The 16019-nt window shown below is 39.2% G+C and overlaps 1 protein-coding gene across 2 annotated transcripts in view; it reads right to left on the minus strand.

Annotated features, from left to right (window-relative positions):
- Positions 1-12584, minus strand: part of SYT1 (synaptotagmin 1) — a 270201-nt gene extending 257617 nt beyond the window's left edge. The window contains exon 1 of one of the 2 annotated variants that reach the window (XM_008925494.3): positions 12503-12584. The gene's annotated coding sequence lies outside the window, so the exon portion shown is untranslated. The remainder of the gene's footprint in view (positions 1-12502) is intronic. The other variant, XM_008925495.3, reaches the window with a different exon arrangement.
- Between the last annotated feature and the right edge of the window lie 3435 nt (positions 12585-16019).

Below are 16019 nucleotides of genomic sequence, written 5' to 3' on the forward strand. Positions count from 1 at the left end.
CAACATCTGTATACAACACCTAATTTTGATTAAGAAAATTTATTTTGAATGCTTTTATGCTACTGATTTGTAGACCAATATCCTTCTCTGTAGACCTCAGGGTATATCAAAAGGGCTGGCTGTGATGTCTATGTGAAACACCATTCAATCACTGCTAACTCGTATTTGAAAAGAGAAGGGAACTCCTGGGTTTCATTGGAAATTACTTAAATACAAGTAATACATCCCCCTGAGCTTGCGATCCAAAAATACAGCATCAGGGAATTTACAGATTCAAACAAATACTCCCAGCATGAGTTATGTAGAAGATCCTCCACCAGGCACCTGTACCTCTCAAAATGTGGTATGAAAGGCCAGGAAGGGCTGCTGGGTTCTGCTGCCACAACCCAACTGGGAGGAAGTCATCCTCTAAGTGGCAGAACGTGGCCTTAATGGTTATATATCTTTATGCTTGAGCTTTTTCAAATTTTACATGGACAAAGTGTTTGAAGCAGCTTTCATTTTATTGAAGTCAGTTTATTCACAGGGTCACTGCTACCATGCCTCTATTAACTTTGCTCTCAAAAAAATTATCTTTTTACAAAAGCTGGATTAATAGCATATCCTATGTCGTTGACAAAACAACATGAAAAGGTTTCCAAATGGTGTAAAATTGCGTATTGCAATTCGGTTGGGAACTGGTTGGATGGCTGGGCCCAGAGAGTGGTGGGGAACGGTGCTGCATCCAGTTGGCGACCAGTCACTAGTGGTGTCCTCTAGGGATCAGTGTTGGGCCCAGTCCTGTTTAATATCTTTACTGATTTTCTGGATGAGGGGATTTTGCAGATGACACCAAGTGGGGGGGGAATGTTGATCTGCTGGAAGGCAGGAGGGCTCTGCAGAGGGACCTGGACAGGCTGGAGAGTTGGGCTGATTCCAATGGGATGAGGTTCAACAAGGCCAAGTGCCGGGTCCTGCACTTTGGCCACAACAACCCCATGCAGCACTACAGGCTGGGAGCAGAGTGGCTGGAGAGCAGCCAGGCAGAGAGGGACCTGGGAGTTTGGATTGACAGGAAGCTGAACAGGAGCCAGCAGTGTGCCCAGGTGGCCAAGAAGGCCAATGGCATCCTGGCCTAGATCAGGAACAGTGTGGCCAGCAGGACCAGGGAAGTGATTCTGCCCCTGTACTCAGCACTGGTGAGGCCACACGTTGAATACTGTGTCCAGTTCTGGGCCCCTCAGTTCAGGAAGGACATTGAGGTGCTGGAGCAGGTCCAGAAAGAAGCAACGAGGCTGATGAAGGGACTCGAGCCCAAGTCCTGTGAGGAGAGGCTGAGGGAGCTGAGGTTGTTTAGCCTGGAAAAGAGGAGGCTCAGGGGAGACCTCATCACTCTCTACAACTCCCTGAAAGGAGGTTGTAGCCAGGTGGGGTTGGTCTCTTCTCCCAGGCAACCAGACAAGAGGGCACAATCTTAAGCTGTGCCAGGGGAGGTTTAGGTTAGATATTAGGAAGAAATCTTTTACAGAAAGAATAATAAGACATTGGAATGGGAGGCCCAGGGAGGTAGTGGATTCACTATCCCTGGAGATTTTTAAGATGGGACTGGATGTGGCACTTAGTGTCATGGTCTAGTAACCACAGCAGTATTGGAACAAGGGTGGGACTTGATGATCTCGGAGGTCTTTTCCAACCCAGCTGATTCTATGATTCTGTGAATAGAGTAGGATGGGAAAGTTAATGTAAAAATTACCCAACTCAAAATGTTTCTCATGTCCTTCTTATTTATGAACAATGTATCAGAAGAAGCTGAGTCACAGACACCAAACTGACTGAATAACTGGCAGGTTACCATTAGCTTCTAACTTCCTTGTGCTGCTGAAGAACAAACACACCTGAGCAGTTACAAGCATCGTACAGCTGCATGCATGAATATGTTTCTCATATTTCTTATGTAATATTCTCCACATAAAGACACAGGATGAGACTTGCAAGGTTGGTTGTTTTCATGTCGTTTACAAAAAACCAATAAAATGTACATTTCAAAACACTGTTCACTATAGCATGGTCTGAATCTATCCATCTTTTAGCAGCACCTATGGGGAATGCATTAATCTGGAAATAACCATGTGGTTGCTAGTGGAAAAAGAAGCAGCAGAACACATAGCAGTAGAGAGAAATTGAAAAGATTTTTTATAAAACGTGTACATTACTGTGTTGTAAACAACCATTTATTTACAGAATTAGTTTGAGCTTAGAAGTACATCTGGCCTACCCTTGTTTATGCATTACGTACAGTTTTGCAGCAGTGCAACGAAATTTTGCAGCCAACACTCTTCACATATAACCAGTTTGTGCTGAAACAATTTGTCAATCTTATTTAACTGTCGTTACTTGCTGCAGTACAAGGAAATTCTAACTGATGCAGGTTAGACTTCTGCTGTCAAATAAAAGTAGCAATAGCTGTCTTTCACAAAATTCACTACAGCTAGCTTGCATCTTCCCTGCCAAAACGAATCACATATTCTAAGGATGTCCATGTGCTGTCATCCATCCTCTGTCCCTGAAAAGTAGGGCTGCTTTCTCTACTTTTATGTGGCTCATTTCTTCACAAAAATGACATTTATTTTTCAAATGGCATTCAGGGTTACAAAATGGAAAGAGATCCCATTTCACTGTAGCCATTTGTTCCTAACACAGAGATGGAACCGCATGACAAGATGGAAGCTCTCTCTCCTGTCTCCACCTGCTCCCTCTAACTTTTTTACTACTATTCCAGTAGACTTTAAATTTTACTTACAAAAGCCAACATACCAGATGTCTTTAACTGTCCCACCTGCTGGCAGTGCTGACACTCTCCATAACTGATCCTCCTGTCCATCCTCATGTATGCATACATAAAAAAGGCACCAGGCAGTGTGCAAGACATGTTCTTTCTTGGATGTGTCTGGAGTATGTGAGGAGTGATAGTTATTTGTTTCAGAGCTTTTTATTTTACTTCTAGCTGCACAGCCTCGTGTGCTTTGCTCAGGAGATTCCATGTTGACAATACCATAACAGTGCCCTTGGAAGCCATCATATAAGCAGGATCTGGTCTGGGAACTGAAATACAACAGCCTTAGCTACACAAAATCAGCTTCCTCTGCCTAGGGCAAATATATAAGCCCTTATCAATTGGTATATATGTTCTTCACCTACGTTCTGATCATCAGGGGTATGGTTTTCACATGGCTGTACTCACCTTGCTTTTTCTTTCATACAAGCTTCTAGAGAATTATATGACTAGCTCAGGAAATCTTGTCTTCTGTCTGTGCTTCTCCTAAGAAGCAGGCCACACCATGCAGACTCTTCCATGGCACACAGCATAGCTAAAACTTGTTTACTGCTATCAAAGCCTACTGACAGCCTTTCAGAAAGCCAAAATCACTTTTAATCACTTTTCATTTTCCCACAATATAAAGCAGACTGCCACTGTTCTTCTCATCAAATCAGATACCCTGCCAATGAAATACACAGGGTCCTCCATGCAATCTTCAGTCAGCAGTGAATCTGGCTGCTCAGACTATGAGTTACAAAATCAAAGCCTCATTACAGAATCATTGTGTACATACAGCAATGTACAATCAAGAAATATATGTTAAAAAAAAAGGTGTCTTGTGGACAAACATTGTACAAATAAACATCTACGTATGTTGAAACACAAAAACCATCACGATTTCCTATTTTTCTACAATATACCCCAAATACTCCCAATATGTACATCTAAGTAGACCAGACTGTACTTGTCCATTTCATTATCCACAAGTAGGTACCAAAGTCATGTATATAAACATGTTTGCATATAAATATCCATTATTTTCACTCATAAATTGGAAACTAAAAAGTAAGATTTATGTCTACAGTTGTACGTACTTATATTCCTAGTTCTTTAACGACAGATCTCTTTTACAGATGAAATGAAGTTCTATGTGTTTGCAATGCTATACTATTTTCTAAATGACTACTCCTATCTGTATACAATAGATTATTAAGACTATTTTTCCACTTTTCAGTGCCTTCCTATCCCACTCACATTCCCCAGAATTTGGGGTTCGGACCCAAGATTCACATATGCTGAAGAGTCCAATTGTAGTAGCTATGAAGAGACTATGGCAATTAGCAATTAACAATTTGTTCAGAAAACTACCTGGAAAAGGGAACAAAACCTCATGAATGAACAAGAAAGATCTGTCTTCATTCATTCCTTGTTTGGCAATGATTTATTTGGTTTTGTGGGCATGTTTGCCATTCTACCACTACTTTTAGTCTCTGTTTCTTGAGATATCTGAAAAGCTAAGTCTGATACAAAGATTTGATGGATGTCTGCCTAACTAATGTATGTAGCTATTACTTTGTATTTTTCTTCTTTATTACTTTTCAGAATCAAAAGGAGATAAGCATTACCACGAGCCACTGTTATCAATATCAAGGAGACATACGCACAAAAGATGTTTGCACAAAATCAAATTCTACATGTCAGTAGGAGACAAGTTGTTGTTGGAAAGTGCCAGAAAATCAAATTTTACAGAGAATCACAAATTTTGAACCTCTCACGGTGATGAGATCTGTCAGACACAGATAAGAATGTGTATTTTTAAAATATACAAGGTTTCATATCGCATCTTCTTCTAATGTGAGAACAAAACAAACCAGTTGTTTGTGCCAACAATTCCAACCAGTTTGTCAAGTTGTAAAGGACAAAGTATGACTCTGGTCGGGTCACCAACCATTCTGACACTAACAGACAGAAGTTATAGATAATAAAGTGGGAACCAGTATTCACGCAATTTACAAAGGAAACACTAGGAAAACAGCAAAGGATGTATTTATCTCAGGACCATGTCCTAACTAATTGTGCAGAAAACAGGCAACCCCAAAGCAGAGGTGGGCACTAGAAGGGATACAGCAGGTCTGCCTAACTGCAACTGGAGACCTGAATGCCCACTGGGAGTCTGCCCCGGCCTGGGTCAGACCTGTTTTCTGGCACCCATTTCTCTCTTTTCCACATTTTGCACATCCAGGATGTACAAATTTTGGATTCACAGTGATTCAGAAGGCAAATATTTTTTAATATTTTAATGGAAGGAATATAATTGTGGGGTTTTTTCAGTGCCATATATGAAAGGTTACAGGCAAAACTCACTCAAAACCTGATCAGCGCAATGAACCTGCTGCACTGCATAATGGGCTACAAACCGCAGCGTGGGGAAAAAAACCACTACTATTTGTGTTTCTAGCAGAAATTTTCAGCTATACTTAACATCAGTAATGGATAAATACAAAGGAACATAGCAAACAACTTGGTATCTATCATAAGCACAGCCTTGATGAAAAGAAAAAATACAGTTTCCCTAAACTACATGATGGGATTTATTCTGTTCATACTCACAGAAGCATGCATAAAGAAGAGCTCCTGTGCAACAACTGTTGGTCTGCTACTGGAAAAACAGGTGTCTGTGAGATGAGGTTAGGAAAAAAGTTTTTCAGACTATCCTGAGAAAATTACCTTTGCTTTCACTGGTTGCTCTAACTGTTTGAGAGGTACTTTGGTATCTGGGGCACCAGTGCCCCAGCACTAGCAGCTGGGGCTGCCCTGGGCTGGTCACAGCGGGTTCCAGCTGGCTCCAAATGCACCCACCACAGAGTACAGCTGAGCTCACAGCTGAGGTGGGGGCACCTCTGAGAAATGTATTTAAGACAGGGCAAGAACACTGCCCAGCAGTGAGAAGTGAGGGGGAAAAGTGTGAGAAACAGCCCTGTGTGCACCATGGCGAGAGAAGGAAGAGGGGAAGGAGGTGTCCTAGGGGCTGGAGCAAAGATTCCCCTACAGCCCCTGCAGTCTTTGGAGAACCCCATGTTGGAGAAGGGGAAAAGCATGAGGAGTGAGGAGTGACAGGGACCAGCTGTTGTGAACTCGCTACAACCTTCATCCCTCACCTCCCTGTACTCTCCCTGGGGGCAGGCAAAAGAGTTGGGAATAAAGGAGTGAAGTTGAGTCTCGGAACAAGGGAAGTACATGCTTTATGTTTTGTCCTTGTTTTTCACTGTACAAACCTATTTTAATTGGCAATAAATTAAATCGGTCTTCCTCAAGTCAAGTCTGTTTTGCCTGTGAACGGTAACTGGTAAGTGACCTACCTGTCCTTTTCTCAAGCCATGGGGAGTGCGATACGAAACCTTGTATATTTTAAAAATACAAATTCTTATCTGTGTCTGACAGATCTCATCACTGTGGGAGCCTGGAAGCCAGCTGAGGTCAACCCACCACACTTGGGGATCAAATTTGGAACTGACTTTTACTAATTTAGGTAGTTCGATTATACAAAGTGGTCAAAGTTCATTCTTCATTACAATGCTAAGCACACTTGCTAATAGTGAGGTGAGCAATACTTGTACATAGAAAGTATATGGTGGCGTCAGCACCCGCTGCCCCCAGCCACCTTCTGTGAAGACTCAAAGTTCTGGAGTGGTTTCAGAAGCTCCTTAAACTGATTTAAGGCTTTGGTGCTGCCAAAAGAGAAGAAATCCTGCCCTACTTTCCACATGCACATCACTGCACTATTTTCTTGTGTGGCAGCAATAAGGCTTATCTGGCTGAAAACTACTCTCTTCACTTTTAGTGCTGGAACAAAAAGGGAGCATAAGATCATCACTTCCAGCAAAAATGCTATCATGAAACTATATCCTTGGACTGTTTCAGGCTCACAATTTCAATGTACCTTGGAAAATAACTGCATATGAGACTGGGATCACAGCTGTTCCCCTAACTTCACACTGCGGTTTCTTTAAATGTCCATCCAGATTTATTCAGATGTAAAGACGGTCAGAAATACCCTGCTGGGGTTTTTTTGAGCCAATTTGTCACAAAGTTTTTATTTCGTTACCTGAGCAAATCTGTGACATAACCAGAGAAGTTCTGAACCAATCTAAATCTATGGTCTGCCAAATCCTGTATCCTCTGTGACAAATAACAAGATCAATTATTTAAAAAATACACATGACCTCCTGCAATAGTTATCTGGAACATAATTCATTTCATGAAAGAATATCCTACCCACTTATCCATTTATTTTGCCCTACATGTGGGGGTTTTTTTCTACCCCCTAAAATCTTGCAATAATTTACTTAGAGAATCATAGACTCTGCTGAGTTGGAAGGTTATCATAATAATCATTAAGTCCAACTCCTGGCCCTATGCAGGACATCCAAAGAATCATGCTATGTACCTGAGAACATGGTCTAAATGCTTCTTCAACTCTGTCAGGCTTGGTGCTGTGACCACTGCCCTGGGGAGCCTGTTCCACTGCCAAATCACCCTCTGGGTGAAAAATCTCCTGATATCCTACCTTAACATTCCCTGACTCAGCTTCATGCCATTTCCTCAGGTCCTGTCAGTGGTCATGAGAATGAAGAGATGGGTACCTGCCTCTCCATTTCCCTCAGTCAGGATGTTCAAGACCACAATGAGGTCTCCCCTCTTCTCCAGGCTGAACAGGCCAAGGGACTTCAGCTGCTTCCCCTCAAGGCCCTTCATCACCTTTGTTGCCCTCCTTTAGATGCTCTCAATAGCTTTATACCTTTCTTCTACTGTGGCACTCAAAACTGCACACAATATTCAAGATGAGGCTGCATCAGTGCAGAGCAGAGTGAGACAGTTGCCTCCCTCAACTGGCTGGCTTTCCTTGATGCCCCCCAGGACATGGCTGCCCCTCCTGGCTGCCAGGGCACTGCTGACTCATATTCAACTTGCCAGGACCCCCAGGTCCCTTTCTGCAGTGCTGATCTCTGGCCTCTCATTCCTCAGTGTGTACACAAAACCAGGTTTGCCCAGTCCCAGGTGCAGAATCCAGCGCTTGCCCTTTCTTAAACTTCATATGGTTGGTGATTCTCCATCTCTCTAATTTGTCAAGGTCTCTCTGCAAGGCCTCTCTGCCTTTGAAGGAGTTGACAGTTCCTCCCAATTTAGTACCATCAGCAAACTTATTATTCCTTCGAGTCCTGCACCCAAGTCATTAGTGAGGATGTTGAAGAAAACTGGGCTGAGGAAGGAGCCCTGCAGAACCCCACTGTTACAATTCTCACTTCCATATAAATCAAAAAATGTTTTGAATTTTGCCAGCTTCTTGGCTTCATCCTATAGAATCTAGTGGGGCTTTTATCCAGCCACTTAAAAACCACAGTTCCCTTCCCAGGTATGGTGTGCACTTGTAAGTGCATACTTTCCCCATAAACCTATTATTTTCCCAAGCAATTTTAGTTTCTTTTTTGCCTGCCAAAAAGGAAAGAAAAGGCATGTTCCCCCTGCCACATAAACATATGCAGGAGAATGAGCATCTATTTTCTGACCATTACTGATGCTGAGATTGACTGGGAGAAACAGCAAGGGCTCCAAGTACCACCTCTGGCTCAGTGAGCCAACTGTTTGATTGTTCTCATGTTGTTTAACAGCTTATGTATAATTGCTGCTGGTTTAGACCGTAACACAATAAATGCAGCACTGTGGGAAGAAAGAGACCTTTTTTACACCAGCAATTTTAGTCTCTTTCTTACATGGAGAGTAATATCTGCACTTGACTGTATTACTTGGTGAAATTTTATTTTCCCCCAAAAAGCCTTCAGTATATCTGATTCATCCTGAATTGTCAAACTCCATAAATCTCATTGCAGCCTATGTTGCCAGTATAAGATAGTTGAATTTACTTTCAGCTAAGGAGGTTATACAGAGTTTAAAAAATTTCAACACATTAATTAATTTTGCATTTATTGTTCTTGTTATTTTTAATGGATGCATGCATCAGAGATCTATGCAACATTTCATTTTCACTGTTGCTTAATGGTTTACCTTTAAGATGGCAATGATAAAGCAGGCAAGATGTATCTATCTACAGCCTAGGGATGTTAATTTATCAGTGGATTGTAGGCTTCGAGAAGAGAAATTAGGGAAGGGTTAGTTCAGAAAAAAAGGAGGTAAAAACACAGGAAAAAGAATTTTTGCAAATATTTTTATTTCTAGAGACAGGTTTACATTCTATCAACCTTTGTTCACCTATAATTTTGGTATTCATTGCAACAGTCCCAGGATTCCACGATTCCTTGTTTTTCATAAATGGGCTACGAACAAAATACTTCTAAGGCAAGAAAAGGGGAAAGAACTCAAGTAAGTTTTGCTATCAGCTGGCACAGTATCTTGAATTAAAAGAGTTCACACCATTAGACTGGTTTATCTAGGGCCTCCTGATTCTGGACCTGTACTATTTACACTGAGCTTTCCTCAGTGCTCTGTGGAGATTTCCTCAGTGCTGACCTGAGCACCACTCTGCCTTTCTAGAATGTTCAAAGCAACTACAGTGGAAGTAATAGGTCCTGTAAGAGGAGAACTGCTTTCATCCTTGCTACAATCATCAAATACAAGCAAAATATACCACCAAAATACATGCCATAGGTATTTCTAAGTGAAAAGTAGTATTAAAGAGAAATTGCATCTAAAACACTTAAAGGAATATTTTTGCCAATATGATGGCATTTTTAAATAGGAAGACTCCTTGCAACACTTAACCATCTGCAATAATTTTGTATTTCAATAAGAACTTCCTCATACTCAAGAAGTCTCAGAAGGTATTTCTTACTGACTGTTTATTACAGAGTATCCCCTTTAACCCCATTTGTAATGTATTATAAAGACATCAGCACACTGAGGGACCTACCAAACAAATTCAGTGACTCAGGTGACATATTAAGAAGCATTTCTAGTTCAGATTTGTGCATCAGATCCTCAGGTTTTATTGCATCCTTAAGTTACTGGAGTAGATTCTTTACATTCTCCTGGATTTATTCCTATTTAATTTTTGCTTTAGTTTGCTTTTCCATTTCATATTTACCTTACAGACAACTTTATTCTATTTCACATTCCTGTGAACCTTATTGTAGCTCATGGGTCTTTGTGGATAATCTCTTTAGCAATCCACTTCAGGACACAAGACAGTCAAATGTGCATGCAAGTCCTTGAAGCTACTGTTCAAATGGAAATTCAACTTTCAAATCCCAAAACATTTGCTTTCATTTAAATTAGTTTGAGTTATAACATTGGTGACTTACTCTCAGACACATTCACACATAGTATTTCATATTCTCAGAAGAAACTGCCGGTAACTGAGATACGCACGATAGTGAACAGAGATGGAAATTAATTTTATCAATGTGATGAACACACTACTACTTCAATCAAAATTAATTTGCAAGTTTCGGTGGAATAGGAACAGATACAGGGGAATTAGAAAACAAAATATTTTTCTTAGAACCATAGAGTCTACTGAGTTGGAAGGGAACCATAACAATCATTGAGTCCAATTCCTGGCCCTATGCAAGATGCCCCAAGAATCACACCGTGTGCCTGAGAGCATTATACAAACACTTCTTCAACTCAGTCAGGTTTGGTGCTTTGACCACTTTCCTGGATAGCCTGTTCCAGTGCTCAACCACCCTCTGGGTGAAAAACCTCCTTATATCCAACCTTAAAGTCCCTAACTCAGTTTCATGCCATTTCCTGTCACTGGTCACAAGAGTGAAGAGATCAGCGTCTGACCCTCCATTTCCCCTCGCGAGGGGTAATCTCCCTCTCACTCCCCCCTTTTTCCACATTCAGCACAGAACTGTACCAGTTTTTATTACTGAAAATAAAAGGCACGCTCAGGGTAAAATAACAGCCACTGCTGAACTCACTCATTCAGAGTTAAGTCTCACAACAATCTGCTCTACAACACAAATGAAAAGCAGTATTCTTTCCAAGTGAGTTCCTTATTTGGGGACAATTTACTTTGACGACATATTGTTTTACATTTTCATGTGGCTTTTCACTTATTTTGTGAACTTTCACTGAGCAGTGTCCTGACATTTCATTTTCTTTATATGTTGCTGCTTTTCATTTGAACTGCGGATGATCTCTACTTCCACAAGTACTCTGTGAAACATCTGCAAAATTAGGAAGAGCTTAAAAAGCTCTAACCCAAATGAAGCCTTGAAACCCTTGCAAGTATGAACAATTAATTGCATGGGAACGGTGACATGCAAACAGAAGTCCTGTAAATATCTTCAGATTATTCAGAAACACCTTTCCTCTATTAGGAGTGAGTTTAGCACAATGTTTCACTGAAATTGCATCAAGCCTGGAAATTATAAGGAATCTTAACAGAATAAGATCGTTTGTCTTACTCTCCTCATCCCTGGAGAAAATGTCAAAGTGACTGGATGAAGACAGTCTACTCAGGCTATAGCAAGCAATGCTAGGTATATTTAACATATTCAAAAAAGTATCCATGCAATTTCCTAAGAGCAGTTTAATTGATTAATTTAAAATAGTTATCGAGTCAAGAAGTACTAAAGCAAAACCAAAATGGGTAGTAATAAATTTTCACTGCTGATTGCTGAAAAAATATTTTTAGATGAAGCAGTAACAATAGCACTGTAAAAAAACAATTTCCAAATATTGTCTGAACAAAACAGTATAGTAACTACCTTAGAACATCCTTAAAAATACACATTCATTTTCCCCTTACAACTGTAGCTAAACAGAGATGGAAATTAGAGGAATGAAGGGGACTTTAATTTTCTAATATCCATGAGTACTGTGCATTTTTACTAATTGTCTTTCAAAAAAAGAATAGTCTTATTAATGTAACAACCTTACAGGAAATAAAGACTTCCACAGTAAATATATTTATTACTGGACATTATTACTCTATTAATACAATTGTGACATAAATTTCATTTTTGGCTCCTAAAATCAGAAAATGGTCTAGAATACCAGCCTGATACTATAATCACAGCTCCTAGTTTCACTGTGCTATCTATATCACTGATACAGGATTTTATGAAATGACTACAGAAGCAATGGGACTGCTTAGTGGACTGCTATGGACATTGAGGTATACAAGCATTAACTCAAATAGAACTTGTTAGCTAAAAAGGCACAGCTGACATTTTATCTGCAACCCCAAAAATGACAGTACTGTACTATATGCAGCTAACATCATCTAAGATACAAGTAAAAATATAAGGACACATGCTACTGAATGTATTAATCAAAGACAAACCTTACTCAGAAACGATCTGTTTAGTGGTGCACAATGGCAGATGCCAGAGCATATTTTTTTGTGATGCAAGGCTGCTCAAGATCATCTATGGATAACGAATCATAACAGCTTGGGATTTGATAAAATGCAAGCTGATGGTGAGAGAAGGCAAAGAATACAACTATTATCTGAACAACAAATACATATAAACTGGATATTTTTCATCTTTAGTATCAGAACGAAATTATCATGTATTGCTATAAAATTGTGTGTTCATTAATCTAATAGACTTTGCATCAGAAAAAGCTATTTCTTTAATTTATTTACTACTTCCATTTTATTTCTTGGAAACAGCTATGCATTAAGGCATTTAATAGGGCATGGAAGGTAACAAAATCTGTGTTTGTTTAAGATACCTTATATGATTGGCATCAACACAGTTTTCACAGGGAAATCTTGAATGAAGGCTCTATCAGTCACTTTCTAGTTTCTTCACGGTTCAGAAAAAAATCCTTTTTCTCCCTTTAAAAGAAAGACATTTCATGTAAACACTTGCCAGTTCCCGTACTGCTGTATTTTCCATCTTAGCCTGCACACAACTGCTGCTTAAAAACTCCTTTAAATATACTTAGTTTGTTCAGTGCCCCTCAGCTGATTGCCAATAGCTGATTATCATGAGAGTTAATCAGATCGTTAAGAGACCTAGAAAAAAAAGACATGAACAAGTTTTCTTCATCATCGACTGATTTGGACTGTTTTCTTAGTGTGCTCTAATATTATACATTTCTGCAGATTTCATCAGTGAGCCAAGTACAGTGAATTGTAGTGATCTCACATCATATTTTTCTACCGCGGTAACCCACAAGGTTCCTTAACTTAGCATGCTCAGTGAACTTTTTTGATACCAAAAGGACATGGACTTATACTTGGACATTTATTAATTTCTGTACACAAACAGACAATTTCAAAACAGTTTGGATTAAGGGGTAAAAGTGACATGAGTCAATTCAATCTTAGACACAAACAATTTCCTAGAACTATTCAGATTATACTAGAGATTTTAATGTTTTTTCCTTCTCAGCTCTTCTATTTTTCTTCTGTAGAGTCTCCTATTCTGGTAAATTAAAGGAATTCGCATTGCTTTTCTGCCACATCTGTGACTAGAAGCTCCAGTTAAGACTGAATGCTCATTGAGCTGGATGTTGTTTGAACAAGACTGTTAGAAATCTTTGAGATTTTTATAAATCAAATCACTGAAACGGGAAAGGACAGGAGTAAAGCTATATCAACATATTTGTTCTACAGATGAAAGCTGAGGTACACAAAAATTAAACAATATGCTGAATGTCCCACAAGTCTGGTTTAAGGAACCTTCTCAGTCTTAAATGCCTTGAATCCTTGCCCACTATCTTAATCACACCCCAAAAAAGCTGTTCTCAGTCCCCATATCTTGTATGTAGCAGTTTTCATATTTTCCTTAGGAGGAAATACCACCAGTATTTCATTTTGTCAGTCTTGACAATATATAAAACGGCAAATCTTGTTAGAAATAAAGATTTTTTTTTAAGCAACAAAAGTACTGCATAATTCAAAAGTTCATTTAAATTATTTTAAATACTTTGGAATCTCTCTTTTTTCAGTACTTAAGTACTAAGAAATCAGTATTGCAAAAATGATGGAATTTTCTATAAATGTAAATACTTTTTATTTGCCATCTAATTTTTACAGAATAAAGCCCATATCAGCATGGTGTATTGCACTGAATTTACAGTCACCAAAGTCGGGGGCACAAGAATTTACAACACCACAGAAATGTGTCTTTTCCATCAGAAAAGAAAGACTAAATCTTTTCAATTACTCCAGGACCTAGGGTTTTAATGAAATAACTATCAGGAAAAGCTGGTTAAAAATGTTCCAGCCTTCAGAGTCAACAATTATTTTGTAGCTTGTGGCTGTCTAGATAGAATGTATTTATTTATCAAAACAACAAAGTAAAATTAAACTCATTAGATGCAAACCACAACATTAATAAAAAAGCATTGCTGCAATGTCAAGCACTCAAAGTTCCATTCAGCCTTTTTCTGAGGCTTTATGACAGTCTCTGAGTCACGTATTTTTTGTGGGTAGCTATGCTTGTCCAGTACCTATGTTATTTTTAAAGGAATTTGAAGGGTTTATCCCTCCTACTCTGTGAATGCTCTAGAATTTATATACCTTACAGAGTAGAATCTTAAAATTAAATTATTATTTTCATGATGGATTTTTTTCAAGATAATAAAATCCACTGATTTTATACACCAAATAATGGATCCTCATTTCTCCACCCCAATTTCTTTTATTTAGAGCATGTAGTATATATTTTAAGTTCCTGTATACCCAAACACAACTCCCACTGTATTCCATTTTCCTGCCTTCCTGGCTCATTTCTCAATCATTCCTAGCTCTTTCTAGCTAGGATTACTGGATGATGCTACTGGTAGTTATGCTGGCAGCTCTACATCTGCTATCCAGTTATCCAATTCCTTATAAAATCTTCCCTAGAGCTCCCTGCCAATTCTTACTCTTTTTGTCTAGTCAGTCCCAGTTTCCACTCTGTGCCCAATTTTTATCCAGGTTGATATTATCCAGGTTGACTATTAATCCACTGCCTTTGCCCATCAAGCCTCGGTCATTGCCTCCTCAGCTCAATGGTGACCAATCTTCTCTCATACTGGTACTGTTGTCCACTGGGGTCCCAGAAGACTTCCAACTGGGATAACACATAGAGGAGTTATTAAAAGCCATCATGGGAAACTCTTTTTCTATCTTATTCATCTTGCAACACAAAGTCTGTTGAGTCACTTCATGGGAATACTATGAGTTTATCACAGTCAGCCTCAGGAGTTTTGAGAAGCCAAAGCACACTCAGCAATGAACACAAATGGATTTTTTTTTATCTTTATTATTAACAAATCCCTCTTTCCTCTGTGAATTCTGCTCGTTTTCAAAAGGCTTAGGATTTTGCTAATTCTAGTGCATAGTCACAGGGATGACCACAAACACATTCTGTTCAGAACTGGCAATCTCACTGCTAGGCAGAAAACTTAACTCCACCAGAAAGGAAACTTTCAAATATGATGTGTAGTTTTCTGCTGAGATCATAACTGTGTTGAAAAATCCTAGTTCAATGCAAATATTTCTAAAGAGACATGAATTAACCTTTGGGAGTCAGGAGAAGACAGATAAATCAGTAAATTAAGTTTCAGTATGTTTTAATATAGGTAACTGAAACATGATCCATGTTTCAACAAGAATTTTCAGGTTTTCTTGGAGATTTAAAAATTCTTTTTACAAGTCCCTTGGGGAGCAGAATGAACTTCTCTCATTCATTGGATGAACAGTCCATAATACTTTGCATAACGAAATTAAGCAGCCTGAAGTACATGTGAACATGACTAATGAGACCAAATGCAGCAGGAAAAGCAAGCAGATGGCTTGAGTGAGCTGGAACAGAGTAGCAAGGAGAAATCTGAATGTTTTGGGGTTTTGCAGGTTACGTATAGACACAAAAATATAATCTTTGCATTTCTGTGTAACAGTGCATCTCTCAGCACTTTGATGGCCTACGGACCACAAGTGAGAGCTTGCCAGAATACTAATAGTCTCTGGAAAACCTTTATATGTTGTCTATGGGAGATACAAAATGCAAACAAAATGGAGGTGAGAGGGCAGGGGGTGTTTCACTTTGTGTCTTGCTTTTTTAATTTCATAAAAAAGATACTTAAGCTAGTGATATATTTTTATTGAACTAGTCTTTCTCCAACAGAAGTCTGGTTCTCAGATACCTCCCCAGTAGTACAAACATCTGGGGGAAAATGCAGAAAGAGAGAGAGAGAAAGAAGGTAGTAGGTATTAAAAGATGATGGGAAAAGGCTTTCTTATCAAGAAAGTTCA

Source organism: Manacus vitellinus, unplaced genomic scaffold (assembly GCF_001715985.3).
Source record: "Manacus vitellinus isolate BGI_N305 unplaced genomic scaffold, ASM171598v3 scaffold_5_pilon, whole genome shotgun sequence".
Taxonomy (NCBI): domain Eukaryota; kingdom Metazoa; phylum Chordata; class Aves; order Passeriformes; family Pipridae; genus Manacus; species Manacus vitellinus.